The 13,923-nt window shown below is 49.3% G+C and overlaps 3 non-coding genes across 3 annotated transcripts; all 3 read right to left on the bottom strand.

Moving 5' to 3' along the window:
* Positions 1-12,067: 12,067 nt before the first annotated feature.
* TRNAI-GAU lies at positions 12,068-12,139 on the bottom strand. The gene has a single exon. It is a non-coding gene; the product is annotated as a tRNA-Ile (tRNA).
* A 203-nt stretch (positions 12,140-12,342) lies between these two features.
* On the bottom strand, positions 12,343-12,414 carry TRNAV-AAC. The gene has a single exon. It is a non-coding gene; the product is annotated as a tRNA-Val (tRNA).
* Positions 12,415-12,618: 204 nt separating this feature from the next.
* Positions 12,619-12,690, bottom strand: TRNAI-GAU. Its single transcript has one exon. It is a non-coding gene; the product is annotated as a tRNA-Ile (tRNA).
* Positions 12,691-13,923: the final 1,233 nt, after the last annotated feature.

Raw genomic sequence — 13,923 nt, 5'->3', positions numbered from 1 at the left:
AGCTGCAAACCTACGATGACGCAGCAGCAACAGCAGAACTGGAAGAAGAAGCAAATGACAGCCAGTTCCACTGTGTGCCTGATAGAAGCCCCCTGGGAGCCTGATCCGGCCCCCGGGCCGCATGTTTGACACCCCTGGATTAGTGTCTTCAGCCACTGCATCACGGAACTGACTCGTGTTCGGCTTGTGATGGACAGCAATCCTGAGATCCTTCTCACACATAATTCTAGCCCTCACTCATACAATTAGTCTACAGTGTACACTTGATTTTTCCTTTGACATGCACTGAGTAACTCTCATGGTACATTCAATGAACATACAGCTGACCGTGTGAATTAAAGCCTGCATCTATCCTGGTACTGGTCCCTGATTTCATTTGTAAAGTGAATACACGTTAGCACTTTCTTACAAAAAATATGGATGCACATACAGGTAGGATGTACATGCATGCACTGTAACATACATACGGATGGGGCAAACCAGGGGTCATTTCGTAGAAAAAGAGCTAGGGGGACTCATTAGCATAACTCATTAGCATATGCCACACCCCATGACACCACCGGAAGTGTGTCTTCCCCACAGCTGGCGGCGACCTCCAGCGGGCACCAGCAGGGAGCTCCAGGCCCCGCCCTCCCGCACCTCACCCGGGGGGATGGCGTCCCCCCGCGTCCCCCCCCAAATGACCCCTGGGGCAAACTGCCAAACCAGGTGAGCCCCGCCCTATATTGGTGCATCTGTCTGAATTCAGACTCCCACATTTAGAAGAAGAAAAGATTGCATTTATACCCTACCCTTCACTACCTGAAGGAGTCTCAGAGCAGCTTCCAATCTCCTTTCCCTTCCCCACAGCAGACACCCTGGGAGGTAGGTGGGGCTGAGAGAACTCTGAGAGAACTGCTCTTGAAAGAACAGCTCTGAGAGAAACATGATTGACAGAAGGAGGGGGAGGAGGAGGAGAAGAAGAAGAGTTGGATGTGTACCTCACCCTTCACTCAAGTCTCAGAGTTGCTTACAGTCTCCTTTCCCTTCCCCTCCCCACAACTGACCCCAAGTCAGGTAGGTGGGGCTGAGAGAGCTCTTTCGAGGACTGCCCTTGAGAGAACAGCTCTGAAATAATTTGTGACTGATCCAAGGCCACACCAGCAGCTGCATGTGGAGGAGTGGGGAATCAAACCCGGTTCTCCCAGCTTAGAGTCCGCACTCCTAACCACTACACCAAACTGGTTCTCATTGCCAGTTTATCTCCACTGAGTTTCATTCGGTTAAGATTCAGGCCAGCTTCCAACGTATGTAGGTCATTGTGGCTTTTATCTCTGCTGTCTAAGGAGTTTACTCTCCTGCCCAGTTTTCTGTCATCCACGGATTTGGTAATCGTGAGGGCGAGAAACCATTTGTGATAAAGTCTGAAGTTTCTGTAAGCCCTACCTAGAGTTGTGTTTGATACAACACGTGGGCTTGGCCTATAAATGTTGCATTAGATGTTGATTCTGGTGAGCATCTAGGCCTGCCAACGTTTGGATTAAAAAGGGAGAGAGAAAAATATACCGAAGGAATGAATCACTCTTCCAGGTGTTTCCATCTGCTACAAAGATCAGGCAAGGTTTTGATAAGATTGCTAGATATGTACGCTGGAAGCTCTCCAGCCAAACCGGTTCAACTGCCAAACCTCCGGGAAGCAGAACTCCAACAACAGAAGCTGTGAGAACCCAGAACATTGCAGGTACGCTTGCTGTTCAGGGCCACCCATCAGGAGCAAGTGACCCTTATTACTACCTTTAAAGTAGCCACCAATCCACTCCTGAGCCCAATTCAAGGTGTTGGTTTTGGCCTTGAAAGCCCTATATGACTGGAGACAGGGGGATCTGAAGGACCGTCTTCTCCCATATATTCCTGCCTCGGAATTAAGATCACAGGAAGAGGCCCTCTGGACTGTCCTGTCGACCGAAGAAGTCTATCTGATAGGCATACAAGACAGGGCCTTTTCAGTTGCAGCCCCATAATTATGGAACAACCTCCCCAGGGAGGTGAGCCTGGACCCCTCACTTTGGATCTTTAAGAGGCAGCTGAAGACGGTTTTATTTAGGACTACATTTGCAGTCCTAAACTGTGATTTTAAATTTAGGTGTTATGTGTTTTTATTGTCCTCTGTTTTACATATGTTATTTCTACTGTAAGCTGCTTTGAGCTCCATCAGCAAGGCTGCCTGCCTATAAATATGTTTTAAATAAGTAAATAAATGAAATCCAAGTAAAATAATCAGTGCCAACACCCACAGATTCTCCCGTTGTTTCAACCTGTGGAAAACACTGCAACACACGTTAGGACAGAACCTGTCCACCATCTTATCCTTGAAATCCTGACTCCCAGTGAGATGAGGCATTCTCAGCACATGGACAGAACAAAGTTTGAGTCCAGTGGCACCTTTAAGACCAGGGGTCATTTCCTGTGGGAGCGCACAGGAGCGGAGCTCCGGCAGTAAGGAGCCCAGGGGGTGGGCACATGTAACAAGCCCCGCCCCCTGCTCCCAGCAGCCCTCAGTTGGGCCACGAGGAGCAAGAAGCAACCAGGTAAGTTGCAGAGGCCCCCCCCACCTTCAGGTACAAGCTCTCCCTCCTCTGTGAGGGCAGATCTGCGCGTTCCCTCCCATAGCTAGCAACCCAGAACAGTCCAGTGGCACCTTTAAGACCAAGTTTTATTCAGGTAAAAGCTCTCCCTCCTCCGTGAGGACAGATCTGCGTGTTCCCCTCCCATAGCTAGCAACCCAGAACAGTCCAGTAGAGCCTGAGCGGTGAGTGTTGCCTTCTGACACACTTCCAGTGATGTCAAGGGGGTGTGGCATATGCAAACAAGTTATGCTAATGTTATGCAATGAGCTCGTGCACCTCTTTTTCTACGAAATGACCCCTGTTTAAGACCAACAAAGTTTTATTCAAGGTGCGAGCTTCCGTGTGCACGCACCGTTCCTCAGACCCATTTCAGTGTGCATGCACACGAAAGCCCGCACCTTGAATAAAACTTGGATGGTTTTCAAGGTGCCACTGGACTCGAACTTTGTCCCGCTGCTTCAGACCAACACGGACACCCACCTGAATCTACCAGCATAGGGATGTTTGGAGTCCCAGAGATTTTTCCATGTAGAAAAAGGACGATTAAGGTAGGACATGGCAGAGGCTTACATAATTATGGATGGGATGGGAAAAGTGAAATAGAGCAAAAATCCAGTGGCACCATGAAGACTAACAAGGGCCCCGGTCACATGGAGAATTTGCCGCGCGAAAGGCACGAATGCCGGGCGGATTTTCGGGGTGCGATCACACCGCGACATCTGGGAAGTGTAGCGCACCCATCCCGCCGAAGATGCGGAGTTAAAAAGTACCAAGGAAAGTGCACTAGTATCTGGAAAACATGCGGCACAAGCAGGCATCTGATCGCGGGAGCACTAGTATCCCGTGGCATCCGGTGCTTGTCCACGTCCTGTCGCAAACCGGATGTTCTTCGTAAGCGCATGCACACAAACACAAAACTGAAAGCAGTGCTGCTCCGCGGAACTGCGCATGCGCACAAACGTGAAACACTTGTGTGATCGCGCCACGCCGCTTCTTTGTCACACTGCAGCATCGCCGTGTGATCACCAGCTAACAGCCAAATCACGGAGACTGAGGGGACCGCGTGCTCAGGCTACCGCGCTTTATTTTGCTCCAGGGCGAACAGCCACGCCTCCCCCCCCCCCATATTATCTGGCCTGTGTGACCGGGGCCAACATTTATTTCCCAAAACAGATGTTTTGGGAAAGTTTGCTGCAAAGCCGGGTTGGCTGATGCTTGGGCGGAAAGGTCTGGATTTTCCTGGTCCCACCCACCCAGCAGCCATTTTACTTGTCCATGGTGCAAGAGGGCTGTTTATCAGCCACTGGCACACTGGCATAATTGTATACTAGACGAGGGTTGCCCACTCTGGGGTAGAAAATTCCTGGAGATTTGGGGGAATGGCGACAGGGGAGGGTGGGGTTTGAGGAGAGAGCTTTCTTTCTTTCTTGGCTTGGTGTAGTGGTTAAGAGTGGCAGGACTCTAACCTGGAGAACTGAGTTTGATTCCCCTCTCCTCCACATGAAGCCAGCTGGGTGACCTAGGGTCAGTCACAAGTTCTCTCACTCAGCCCCACCTACTTCACAGGGTGACTGTTGTGGGGAGAGGAAGGGAAGGAGATTGTAAGGTGCTTCCAAGACTCCTTTGGGTAGAGAAGGATGGGGTATAAAACCAACTCTTCTTCTTCTCTTCTCTTTCCTCCCTTCCTTCCTTTTATATCCCATTTTATCTCCCTTATGGGAACCCAAACCAGCTTACATTCTTCCCCTTTCCTCCGTTTTATCCTCACAACAACCCTGTGAGGTAGGTCAGGCTGCGAACACATGACTGGCCCAAGGTGACCCAGCAAGCTCCCATGGCAGAGTGGGGGGTTCCAGCGTGGGTCTCCCAGATCTTAGTCAAACCCTCCAACCACTACACCATGTCGGCTCTGTTGTAATTGTGTGTTCCATCTCTTCAAAGAGACGACACTGTCCATTAATATGTCATGGTATTAAACCATGAAGAAACAAAAGAGATGATGAATTAATCAGGTCAGTTGGCCTAGAGCAGGGGCGTCAAACATGCGGCCCGGGGGCTGGATCAGGCCCCTGGAGGGCTTCCATCAGGCCTGCAGTCTAATTGGCCATCTCCGGCTTCCAGTTCTGCTGCTGCATCATAGCTTGCTTCACCAGACTCTCTTAATCACTCGGCCATTTCATGTTTTAACCTGGGTCCCAGACTCAGAACTCTGAGCATGAGATTTCTGTGGTGAATGTCAATAAATCAAAAGTAGGTTTGCAGCTTACAGAGCTAATGTTTTAAGCATGTTTTTATTTTAAGTTAAAAAAAACCCCTTTGTGTTTGTGTCCTTAATAAAGTTTATATCTCCGCTACCTGGCATTACCTTTTATGACACACGTGGCCCGGCCCAACAAGGCCTCATTTATTTCAGATTCGGCCCTTGTAACAAATGAGTTCGACATCCCCGGCCTAGGGGTCTTTTTTTAAAAAAAAACACCTGTGGATTGTATATAACGGAAAGGCATCCATGATTGCAACAGGGATGTATTCCACTATCCGCTTTGCCCTCTATGCTAATTCAAAGGAAGCCCTTTAGAACGTGGCATGAGCCACATGGCCTTCATTTCACAGGTTAATTGCAGGGGTCATTTCCCGCGGGAGCGCACGGGAGCGGAGCTCCAGCAGTAAAGAGCCCAGGAGGCGAGCACATGCAACAAGCCCCACCCCCTGCTCCCAGCAGCCCTCAGTCAGAGCAAGAAGCAGCCAGGTACGTTGCAGAGCCCCTCCCTAGCCCCCCAGTCCAAAACAGTCCAGTGGCACCTTTAAGACCAAGTTTTATTCAGGTCCAAGCTCTCCCTCCCCTGCGAGGACAGTTCTACAAGTGCCCCCCCCCCCCCAATAGCTAGCAATCCAAAACAGTCCAGTGGAGCCTGAGCGGTGGGTGTTGCCTTCTGACACACTTCCGGTGATGTCAGGGGGTGTGGCACATGCAAATAAGTTATGCTAATGAGTTAGGCTAATGAGCTCCTGCACCTCTTTTTCTATGAAATGACCCCTGGTTAATTGCATAATGCTCAGTTCTGGTTTTGGTTTTTCACTCAGTGGAGGCCCAAGGCCAGTATCGGATAGAGAAAGCGATTTCGCTAAACCTGCTGAAAATGAATTCCGTGTTATCCCCATTATCGGCTCGCCCTAATCGGTTCACCCTAATCACAAGCAGAAAGGAGATAAGAAAGCCGGCGGTGGTACAATCGCCCTCATTCTGGCCAGAGAATTCCCTGCTGCTTTCAGACTGACGGAAACACTTTGCCTGCAGAAAGAGAGGTGGGGGGCGGGGGGGGGGGGGGTTGACTGGCTGCAGGGAGGGTTCTCACCACCGCCGCCCTCTTTCTTTTGACTATTTCCCCCATACGGCGCTGCAGCCAAGCTGACCTCTGTTGACCCCTACAGTGAGAGGACGGCCAACATAGAATGGGCTGGGAGGGTTCGAATTCCAAGCCACAAAAGCCAAGGTGTGGAACAGAAGAGTGGCTCTCTGCCTTTGCCAATGGATTTGTTAAGAGGAGCAGGTGTCGACTGAGCTCATTTGTCCAAGAGGAGACCTGTGCAAATCCCGCGGCCGTTCCTTCTGCCAAAAAAAGAGAAGCTTTTATCTTCCTTTGTGCAAAGCGGGCCCCCTCCTCGGGGCTTCTCATTCTGCGTGTTCTCAGCTCTTCAGCATCTGATAATTGGCCAACCAACATCCAGGGGCGACTGGGACCCCGAGGCCAGGCAGGGGATGGGGTGGGGTGTTCCGTTTCTGCAGGGCCAAGCAGGACACCATTACGCCAAACTGAGGGAGGTGGAAGTCCAAAGCACTCCAAAGTGCTCAGTCCCTCCTAATGAACAATATGCATCACAGTGTAAAGGGAAAAAACGAGTTTCCAGAAGATATCTACTCCAACAGTTCAAAAAGAACAAAGTTAAGAGTCCAGTGGCACCTTTAAGACCAACAAAGGTTTTATTCAAGGTAGGAGCTTTCATGCGCACGCACACTTTCCATTTCGTTGTACCTGAGGAAGTGTGCGTGCAAACCTTTGTTGGTCTTAAAGGTGCCACTGGACTCTGACTTTGGTCTGCTGCTTCAGACTGACATAGCTGACCAACTGGAACCTAGTTCAAAAAGAGGAACACCTGAACGGTTCCACAAGACAAATTACGGGATCGCCAGATTCCTCGATATGCTCCACGTTTCACCAGTCTGTCTTTATCGAGTTGGAACCAATAACTTGAAGGATATCACTGAAAAACATTCTCAGCGTATTCAATTTGCAATATCATTTTCAAAACGGGCTGTGCCTTTACAACGTTCAAAATTCTCACGTTCATATTCTTTGGGAGCCATATACAGGACTTATGTTAAAGCATAAGCCTGCTTTGGCGGGGACGGCGGGGTATAAATCAAATCAAATAAATCAATAAATAAATTTAGGCCCTGATTACGAATTGTGCATTGTATGAACAATTTTGATTAGGCTTTGGAAATTGTATAAATATTGGAAACTAGAAAAATTACCCTCTAAAATAGACCTAATCATAAAGTTACTAGAACTTGCTCAAATGGATGATTTGAGTTTAAAACTTTTTGTTGTTGTTGTTCAGTCACACAGTCGAGTCCGACTCTTTGCAACCCCATGGACCAGATCCCGCCAGGCCTTCCTGTCTTCCGGCGTCCTCTGAAGTTGGCTCAATTTCATGTTCGATGACACTGTCTAAACATCTCATCCTTTGCCGTCCCGGTCTTCTTTTACCTTCAATCTTTCCCAACATCAGGGTCTTCTCCAGTGAGTGCTCCCTTCTCATTGGGTGGCCAAAGTATTTGAGCCTCAGTTTCATTCTCTGGCCTTCCAGGGAACAGTCAGGGTTGATTTCTTTTGGGATTGACTGATTTGATCTCCTTGCAGTCCAAGGGACTCTCAAGAGTCTTCTCCAGCACCATAGTTCAAAATAATCTATTCTTCGGCGCTTGGCCTTCCTAAAAGAGCCAGTTTGGTGTAGTGGTTAAATGCGTGGACTCTAATCTGGGAGAACCGGGTTTGATTCCCCACTCCTCCACTTGCACCTGCTGATGTGACCTTGGGTCAATCACAAGCTCTGGCACAGCTGTCCTTGAAAAAGAGCAGTTTGTGTCAGAGTTCTCTCAGCCCCACCCACCTCACAGGGTGTCTGTTGTGGGGAGGGGAAGGGAAAGGAGTTTGTAAGCCGCTCTGAGACTCCAAGTGAAGGGCGGGGTATAAATCCAATCTCTTCTTCTTCTTCTTCTTATAGTCCAACTCTCGCAGCCATACATGACTAACTACAGGGGGAAAACAATACGGTACAAAGTAATAGATGGAAAAGGGTTTATAATTGGATAAATAAGCTAGAGAACTGAAAGACTCTAAAAATGTATGTAATCTGTGAAGATGTGATGTTCAATGAAAAAATAAAATAAAAGTTTTTTTTAAAGGCTTTGGAAATTGTATACATGGTTTTGCTTATTTGTCTATAAACGGATTATTTATTTATTTATTTATTTATTTAACTTTAGACTTTATATCCCGCTCGAACCCCCTTTCTCAGGGGGTCTCTGAGCGGCTTACAAGTGGTGTTAATCCACAAATGTTCCCTAACTAGGGCCACAGAGTATGTAGGGGTGGGACTACCTACCGGCAACCCTGTAGTGGTGGTCGGTGTGCTCGTTCGTTCTCGGCTCGGCAATCGTCCCCGGCGGGCTCCAGTTCGACGATCTGGCGACAGTTCTTCTTTTCTCGGGTCGTGTGACTCACGCCTTCCTCCGGCCCAGCAACGTCCTTCTGGCTCCGCTGCGCCAGCGCCCGACGTCATCACGCGCCCGTCTCAACGGCAGTCGCTAGGATTTTTTTTCCTTCTCTCCTGATGGCCAGGGATTGCTCCGCCGCTGCCGCCCCCGCCGTCTCGCCACGCCACCTCCGATTTTTCCTGGAGCCGATGTCTTGTCGCCGCCGCCGCTGCTGCCGACCACCACGTTAGGCAGGGTGCCCCCCACCCTACTAAGGGTGGGTACCCATTTATCTACTTGCAATTAATTGCTTTTGAACCGCTGGGTGGGCAGTTCAATTATCATTATTTATTGATTTTTGAAATTGTTATTGACACCACGCACAGTTAATTTCTTTGTGTTGGCATATCTAGTGTGTTCCAGGTGGTCTGAAGCCATAGAACAACTTTAGAGTCCAGTGGCACCTTTAAGACCAACAAAGTTTTATTCAAGGTAGGAGCCTTTCATGCGCATGCACACTTTATCAAATGCATTGGAATGGCAGGCAAGGGTCAAACTTATAGACAGGCTGAACAGCAAATTGACATGTAGCATGATGAAGATGTGCAAAGGCAAAACTAAATAACAAGCTACGGTTATAAGGTTAACAGTTGTAAAGCAATAAATATGTCAAAATGGCAGATAAATGTGTAAAGGTATGTTTTCTGATTGAGGGGAAGTAAACTGATACTCTCCGTTCTCTCCTCTCAGGCGTGGAGGTCACTTAACAGCATTTTTTCTTTCTTTTTTGATATATAGTGTTGAACTTCCAGTGGGTGGCTGGAGATCTTTTGGAATTACAACTGATCTCCAGCTCACAGGAGATCAGTTCCCCTGGAAAAAATGGCTGCTTTTGGAAGGTGAATGGCATGACACCCTGCTGAGGTCCCTCCCCAAACTCTGGCCTTCCTAGGGTTGCCAGCTCTGGGTTGGAAAACACCTGGAGACTTTGGGGGTGGAGCCAGGAGAGGGCGGGTTTTGGAGAGGGGAGGGGCCTCAGCATGGTCCAATGCCATAGAGTCCACCCTTCAAAGCAGCCATTTCCTCCAGGGGAGCTTATCTCTGTCAGCTGGAGATCAGTCGTCAATCAATCAATCTAACTGATTGCGGCAGGAGCCAGTAAGACAGTACAATTCTGATATAAATGGGATAAAAACAGTAATAACATGGGAATAATATAAAAACATTAACAGGAGAGCGTTAATAACATTAGTAAAGTAAAACAGTGTTAATAAAAGAATCATACAATTTTTTCAGCTAAAATAAGCTTACGTTTCCTAAGAGCTAAGCAACAAAATTTTGCCACAGCGTAAGTCACTGAGAGGAGCTGCGGTGGCTCAAGTGGTTAAGACGCTGAATTGCAGGCTGTGGAAGGTCAGTAGTTCAGCAGTTCGGGACCCCAGTGTGTCGCATGATGGAGTGAGCTCCCGTCTCTAGTTCCAGCTCCTGCCAACCTAGCAGTTCGAAAGCAAGAAATAGCAAGTAGATAAATAGGTACCGCTTTGGTGGGAAGGTAACAGCATTCCGTGCGCCTTGGTGTTTAGTCATGCCGGCCACATGACCACAGAAACGTCTTCGGACAGCGCTGGCTCTTCGGCTTTGAAACGGAGATGAGCACCGCAACCCCAGAGTCGGATTCGACTGGCTTTCGAGCAAGGGAACCTTTACCTTTAAGTCACTGAGCTCTGAACGTCTTCTAAGAGGAATTTACGAAGGACTTCTGGCCTAAAGTCAAGATAAGACTGCAAAGGGCTAAATCTAGACAGAAGGGGTAGTATAAGATGGTCTCGTTCGTCCTGATAGAATCTGCAGGACAGGAGGACATGAGATCAGTTGTAAAAGCAGGAGATCCCCAGGCCCCACCTGGAGGTTGGCAACTGTAGGCCTCCCCAGACTCCCCCCCCCCTCTCTCCCTCCACCCCCAAATCTCGAGGGATTTCCCAACCCAGAGCTGGCAATCTAGGTATAACCCATTCCACTCCAAGTCTTCAGCCGCTGGGACAGATTGTGGGGAAACAGCCTTGTTTCGACTGCAGGCTTTGCCACGCTCCCTGTTACTTGTGCATTATTCTTCCACAGAGATGCAAGTGGAGCCTCGGAGCCTCGAGGGGCGGTGCATGGAGGGGGAGAAGAGACGGTCTCTCCACCTGCCACCTCATTATTTATGGACACGCCGTGTGTCACCTTCCACTGGGCCACCGGCAGGCCTCAATTAGGATTCTGATCTGACAAGCAACAAGCTCAGACGGGTGACAAGCCCGGGGGCCGTTTTCCTGGGTTCTAAAAATATATATATATGCAGTGTCTTTAGGCCTGGTGACAAGTCCCAGGGGGGCCGTCTGGAAAAACGGAATCCTTTGTGTCAGCGTCACAGACTTTGGCGGTTGTGAGGCAAAAATACTTGACCTTGGCGTGTGTCTTCTTACAGGAAATTCATTAGGGAGGGAAAAGGTCTGAGGCGGGGATGAGAGAGCTTGGGGCAGATCTTTAGCGGGCACTAGTTCGAGTGTGATTCACTACCTCCCTTTAGAATCCCCTACAGAAGGGGGGCAACCACACAGGCCCTGGTCAGGAAATCTGCACCCCACAAAACTACCAATCCTTTCCCTTCCCCTCCCCACAACAGACACCCTGGGAGGTAGGTGGGGCTGAGAGAGCTCTTGACAGAAACTTCTCTTTTTCAAGAACAGCTGTGCCAGAACTATGGCTTGTCCAAGGTCATCCATCAGGTGCAAGTGCAGGAGTGGGGAATCAGACTCGGTTCTCCCAGATTAGAGTCCGCGCACTTCACCACGACACCAAACTGATAGATGAACAGACAGACAGACAGACAGACAGACAGACAGACAGACAGACAGACAGACAGACAGACAGATAGATAGATAGATAGATAGATAGATAGATAGATAGATAGATAGATAGATAGATAGATGGATGGATGATGGATGGGTGGGTGGGTGGATGGATGGGTGGGTGGATGGATGGATGGATGGATGGATGGATGGATGGATGGATGGATGGATGGATGGATGGATGGATGGATGGATGGATGGATGGATGGATGGATGGATGGATGGATGGATGGATGGATGGATGGATGGATGGATGGATGGATGGATGGATGGATGGGTGGGTGGATGGATGGATGGATGGATGGATGGATGGAGCCAGCAGAAGGTATTTTGCCAATACCATAGAATTAATATTGAGAGAGGGAAGTAAGTGGCAGCATGGTGGAGTGGTTAGCATGTCCCACTAGGACCTGGGAGACACAGGTTCAAATCCCCACTCTGCCATGGAAACCTTTTTGGGTGACCTTGGGCCAGCCACACACTCCCAGACTAGCCTTCCTCACAGGGTTGTTGTGATGATAAAAAGGAAGAAGGAAGAATGATGCAGACCCCCTCGAGATCCTTGGAGGAAGGACAAAATAGAAATTTACTAAATAAACAAATAAGAGAAAATCTATCCTGGAACAGGAGACTACTGAGCTCTCTTCCATATGCCAAGGCGTCAAGAACCAAGTGTCCACATGAGTCTGCCTCATATTGAATCAGACTATTGGTCCATCAAGGTCAGCATTGTCTGCTTAGGCTGGCAGCCGCTCTCCAACATCTCAGGCTGAGTTCTTTCACATCACATAGTGTCTGGTCCTTTTAACTGGAGATGCCGGGGATTGAACCTGGGACCTTCTGCATATCAAGCAGATGCTCTGCCACTGAGCCACAGCCCCTCTTTATGGGTCTCCAGGGTCTCAGGCGGAGGTCTTTCCCATCACCTACTGCCTTGTCCTTTTAACTGGAGATGCCGGGGATTGAACCTGGGACCTTCTGCGCGCCAAGCAGATGCTCTTCCACTGAGCCACAGTCCCACTTTACAGCTCTCCAGGGTCTCAGGCAGAGGTCTTTCACATCACCTACTGCCAGATCTTTCAACTGGAGATGCCGGGGATTGAACCTGGGACCTTCTGCATGTTAAGCAGATGCTCTTCCACTGAGCCACAGTCCCTCTTTACAGCTCTCCAGGGTCTCAGGCGGAGGTCTTTCCCATCACCTACTGCCTGGTCCTTTTAACTGGAGATGCCGGGGATTGAACCTGGGTCCTTCTGCATGCCAAGCAGATGCTCTTCCACTGAGCCACAGCCCCTCTTCACAGCTCTCCAGGGTCTCAGGCAGAGGTCTTTCCCATCACCTACCGCCTGGTCCTTTAAACTGGAGATGCCGGGGACTGAACCTGGGACCTTCTGCATATCAAGCAGATGCTCTGCCACTGAGCCACAGCCCCTCTTTATGGGTCTCCAGGGTCTCAGGCGGAGGTCTTTCCCATCACCTACTGCCTTGTCCTTTTAACTGGATATGCCGGGGATTGAACCTGGGACCTTCTGCATATCAAGCAGATGCTCTGCCACTGAGCCACAGCCCAAGAGTCTATAGACTTGTGTTGTTTGGATAGCAGCAGCTACCAATCTCAGCACGGACCCTGTTAACTTCTTGGGGAGTTTCTTCAGCCAACATGCAACCCATCAGATTCTAATCACAAATTATTCACTCATTAAAGTCACAACTGCATACCGGGGGGCGCTGGGGGGGGGAGATTTCTCATATATATGTGTGAAATGTCCCTCCGTGCTGTTTGTTCTGGGAATTTGGGACGTCGGGTTTGGGGAAAGGGGGTGTGGTTTTCACAGATAAGACCCTGCAGCTGGCATTTCCTCGGGCGATGATCAATTTCCAGCCCGAATTCAGCTGTTAGGAAATAATGGATTCTTTACAGCCGCCAACACAATTCAGGAGATTTCATTAGGAACGTATTAAATCGGGCCCCCTCAACCCTCAATGCCTTTGTGATAATTAAATATCCGCCGACACATCGCAGAGAATTCTCCCCTGGTGGTTTGCATGGCGGGGCGGGGGGGGGAATAATTTTTCTGACAAATAATTAGCTCTGCTGCCATGTGCTTCTTCTCAAAGGGAAGTGCAAGGATTCCACATCAGATATTAAGCACTTAATTAATCGAGACACCCGGCTTATTAATCACACCACGCTCCAGATTCAGGCAGGCTGGGTGTCAGGGTCCGATCCTCAGGTCACACAACACGGCGCTTCGTAAGAAGGGTTCTGTTTATTGGTACGCCAGGACTATGACACGTGTACGGTTTGTGTCAGAAATGCCCGGGAACAGTATGGCACCCTGAATTATAGTAGGATCAAACACACACACACACACACACTTACAAGCTGAAGCCAATAAGCAAAGCTCGCGCGTGCGGGGAAAGAAAGCGGGCAAAAAGCAAAAGCCGTTGGTTCCCAGCAAAAGCCGCCAGCAGCTGGAACATCCCAAGGTCAAGAAAGTAGATAACACCCAGACAGTGAAACTCTGTGGGCGCATTCAGAATGGCCATTTGAGCCGGTATACGTGCCGGTTAGAAACGGACTATTTACGCGCGATCACACAGCCAACATCTGCCTCCCGTCCCTAGCCGTTGCCAACCAGCTCAACCCCGCTTTAAACCGGAG

This window comes from Gekko japonicus, unplaced genomic scaffold (assembly GCF_001447785.1).
Source record: "Gekko japonicus isolate JY-2015 unplaced genomic scaffold, Gekko_japonicus_V1.1 scaffold324, whole genome shotgun sequence".
Taxonomy (NCBI): domain Eukaryota; kingdom Metazoa; phylum Chordata; class Lepidosauria; order Squamata; family Gekkonidae; genus Gekko; species Gekko japonicus.
The sequence above is the reverse complement of the archived record's forward strand: the minus strand, read 5'-3'. Positions and strand labels throughout refer to the sequence as shown.